We start from the raw sequence: 4,588 nt of genomic DNA on the forward strand, positions 1-4,588 counted from the left end.
CTGTCAGACAGCTTTAGATTGGTGTTGCATGTATTTATGAAACCCTGGCCCTTTTTTTTGTCTGCCTCTGCGACGTCCCATTGTTGCATGATTTTAATCTCCTCAGCAACAGACTCCTGATGAATTTGGTTCACAGGAAGGTCAAGGACGAGCCAAACGCCCCACCCTCTTCCTGAAACAAAGCTTGTGAGGAGGGAAAAAAACTGTCAATAACTCAGAGCTGACACACCCACTCCTGAGAGGAGAAAGTCAACTCTGATATTTTGCTTTCAGCCCACTTGGCAGAGGAAAATGTTGGCATTGTACATTTGGGCAATACTTTACATTTGTGCATTTCATATGAATCTAACCCTCCTAACCCCAAACAGGATCTTTCACTAACCATAACCAAGTGTTTTTATGCCTAAACCTAGCAACACATTTTTAAGATAACTCCTCAAAAAAAGGACAACATTCAACATATCCGTGGTTTTCAGAAATGTACAATGCCATGCAATCTTTTTGGCAATTCGATTGCTGCTTTACCTTGTTGATTTTGTGGATCTCTGGTGGTTCACGAAAAGATCATGGCATTATATAACAAAATTGTTTGGGTCATGAATACAAAAAAGGGATTGTCTACTAAATTAAGTGTTTTTTCTGAAATGATTTTGTTTGGGAATGCAATCAAACTTCTGCTGGCTGAATTTTGGTTTTGGCCTTCAAAATCCAAATACTTCACCCATGAATAAAAATCCAAATATACCAAGACTGAATAATACAGCATCTTCTTTTGAATGCAGGATACAATTGAAGATGAAACTATGCGCCACCCTGCACTTCAGTCTCTCACTCTGCTGCCGTCTCTTTGATGTGGGAGGTAGAAAAAACTGTGCACCTGTGGGGAGCATAAGAGGGTGATGGTGGTAGAGAAGGGGGTGGGGTGGGCTGCAGGGTTGTGAGCGACCGCCAACTTACTTGAGTGTCTATCCGCCTTGGCCTGCTGCTGCTGCTGCTGCCAGCGTTACTGTGCCAGACTCTGCTCTTCCAGATAAACAAATGCTAGACAAATTTCTCTTTGTTAAACCTGTGTCGACTGCTGCATAATAATGAAGGCTGGTGCTGCCAGAGCATGTGTCCAGCCAGTAATGATCCTCCTGTCTGAGAGGACAATAAGGGAAAGAATGTATTCATACAGACAGACCCCTCTGCTGCTCTGTACATTCTTCCTTCCTGGACTGTCTTGGCTTTGGCGTTAATGCGCCTTTGTAAACACAGTAGTCCAGTCACTCCGCACAATTATCCTTGAATGTATTCATAGCAGATCTGGGCTGCAGCCCAGGGTGTCATTCTTACCATTCTTTTTTTTATTTGGCCATGACTTATCATTCAACTCACTCCGATATCACAACATCGAGCCTTTCTGCCTGTTTGCTTGTACTCAAAGAGAGATTGTTAAGATTAAATTGCAGCGAGGTTGGGGATGTCAATGGTTCACTGAGAGTATTTTTGACCAGATATGCATGTCTGTGGGGTACTTTTGCCACCCTTCAGTTTACTGTACTCTACAACACCTAGATCTAAGGTGTGATAAATGGCAAGCTGTGTTAACATACAGAAACATGCTGTGTTCAAATGGGGTTGTGTTTACAGTGATCACCAGAAGAGTCTATTTGAATGCCACCCTCATGTGGTATGTAAGATCTTGTAAGTGGAAAATTTGTGGAAGCTCAGACTTTACAAGTTTTGACCACTGACTGTATTTAAAATGGACAATATGACAGCTCCCTCAAAGTGTCACGTTTTAATCTGGATCGCCCCCTGGTGTCTGACTGCAGTACAGGTCATAAAGCCCGCCCCTCCCTTTCCTGCCACGATTGACAGCTGTGACAGCCAATCCATGTGCTCACATTCAATATCCCTGCTCACAATTGGTCAGATGGGATACTTTAGCTTCACTTAAGCATAGCTGGGGTAAGTGGGGAGGCGTCGTTCATCTTTGTATACAGTCTGTGGTGTTAACCCAGCTAGCCTCCTTACTGTCGGCAAACCCAACAGAAACTAAAATAAAAGGCAAGACATTTGCAACACTACCACTAAAATTTCACCACCTCTAAATGGATAGCATTTTGAAATGCAGTGTGCCAGACGTTAGTTTTGTTTGGTTTTTTTTAATCCTAAAAATTAACTGCTTAGTTACCCTTTAATGGGTGTTGGGCTGTCAGCAGCAAAATTAATCAAAAGTGACATCCCTAAGCAGGGTAACAGTAAATCTCAATGCTGCCAGACAAAATACCAAATTTTGCTGATCTTATGACATGGGCTCTCTGCGTGTTTGACTCCAACAGAGCCACCTTTAAACAATAATATAACATTAAGATATGCTTCTTTTAAATCCTCATCTTAAAAACATCTCTGCTATTCTCTGTGGACTCTACCTAATTATGCATGGAAAATGTCCGAGGGCTGTGGGAGGAGGAGGTGAGCTCTGTGTGGCTTGAGTGCACCGCTGAAGGCAGCCAAACTCTACTTTGATACCTGGCAGCTGGATCTCCCCATTCCAGATTAAAATTGCTTTCAGATTATCATGCATCATTACGAGTGGCAAATTGGCCAGATCACAAGGTTACTGTGATAATGAGGATAGGACGACAAGGTAAACTGGTGCAGTGAGACGTGGATTTAAATGTGACACATATTTACCTTATAGGGCTGGAAAACGGGCGGCCAGATCTCATTTTATGGAGGGTGACCCCTCGTAGAGGTCACATCCAATTAAGCAGAAAAGAGGAATGTGGGATTCTCTTACATGTGTAAAATGCAAACAGGCGATCCCCAGCCTGGTATAAAAATGCAAACACTGTCCGTCGGGATTTAATCATTTGAAATTCTCTTTTCTCCCTCCCTGCATTCACATATGTACATATAATCTTTGTCAAATATGCATGTAATGGGAAAGTGAAGAGAGCTAACACATGGTGCCCAGAGAAAAAGCATGTCTTTAGCGGTTGCATAGCAGCCTTGCATTCGATGGATGTTCAAAGCTGTATTCATGGAGAAAGAAATGTGATCCGGACTGTTTGACTTTTGTTCACTGACTGTACCTTTAATCATCTCAGCTTATATGAAATGAATGTTTCTGCAATGAATTTTATACAAACCTAGAGGCTAAACGCTACCTTTAGATTATATAGTGGTGGAGGAAGTAGTCAGACCCATTACTTAAAGTTGCATCAGTCAATGTTTTTATAATAATATGTAAAATGATGATGTGTAATGTAAAAGGGCAGTGCATTTCCTCTCAGCTCTATGGAGTGTTTCAGGGTCCTTTTAGCTCATTGTTTTGGTTTTGTAGTCACGACTTTACTGCTTTTGATAACCTTATTTTTCTGCAGGACAGTCAGCTGTTTTCAGAAGACAAGCTCTTGCAACTAACTAGTGGGGATAGTGGAACATAAGCAGCTAATGAGCCACATATTGCCTTCAGTAGTTGGTGGAGATCAAACCAGAGCTAGAATGAGAGAGTATATCATTCGTCAGGTGGCTATAAGCATGACTTACAATTAATGATAATGTTTGTCTGAATCTGCTGGATATTTAAATAGGCTGTTTGCTAACAAATTTGCCAATGTCAAATTAAAAGGTATTCAGTGTTATGTAATGTGCCAGTGAAATATGTCCTAATGTCATTGTGCCCAGAAAAATTAGCCAATGCAGGTTTTAATATCAAACGGAAAAGTACTTATAAAGCAGAATGGGTGTCATATTGTGTTAATTATTCTATTCTATTGGATTGTTACACATTAAAGGAATAGTTCAGATTTTTTTGACATGGGGTTGCATATCTGAAGTCAGTGTATTACCTACAGTAGATGGCAGTCAGCAACATGCCCCCACTTTGGAGAAGCAGCAAGAGTAACAGCACGGACGCTGAGCAATGTACTGCTGTGGATGGGGGCAGCAGCAAAACGCATTTTAGCCACCTAAATTAGAAAAATCTATCAGTTAAAGTTTTTTCCTTGCTGTCAGACAGCCCTCTCCAAAGGTCAGTTACTTTGTTTTTACTTTGTGCTATTGCGTGACTTTGCAGTTTAAGAGGTTATTTCAGAATCACAAAAGTCACACAAAATCGCAGACTAACTGATCAAGGCAGAAGCAGACGAGCAACTCCTGCGTTCTGCGAGGTAAAATTACCCTTTTTGTTCAAGGAGTCTGGTGGCTGTGAAGACAGCAATAAAATGGCTCCAGTTCCCGGTCAGAAAGGCTTTTCTGACAAGGTAAAATGCTAAAATTCTAAATATAGACTCTTTATACTTTACATTACACTTAAATTTATTTGTTTAGGTGGGACTTTCTTTAGGTGGCTAAAATATGTCCCTTTACTCTGTCCTCATCCATTGCTTAGCTTCCGTTCTGCTACTCCTGACTGCCTCTACAATTGGTTGGTTGCCAGCTGATGAAGGTAATACAATGACTATATTATTATAATACATATTATATACATCATATATTATACAATTTTATTCTACAATTATTATATATGGATAGGTAGCCTACTTACCAAAAAATACAAACTACCCCTCTAACTTTTTGCAACATTTAAATACTA

Source organism: Plectropomus leopardus, chromosome 19 (assembly GCF_008729295.1).
Source record: "Plectropomus leopardus isolate mb chromosome 19, YSFRI_Pleo_2.0, whole genome shotgun sequence".
Lineage (NCBI taxonomy): Eukaryota > Metazoa > Chordata > Actinopteri > Perciformes > Serranidae > Plectropomus > Plectropomus leopardus.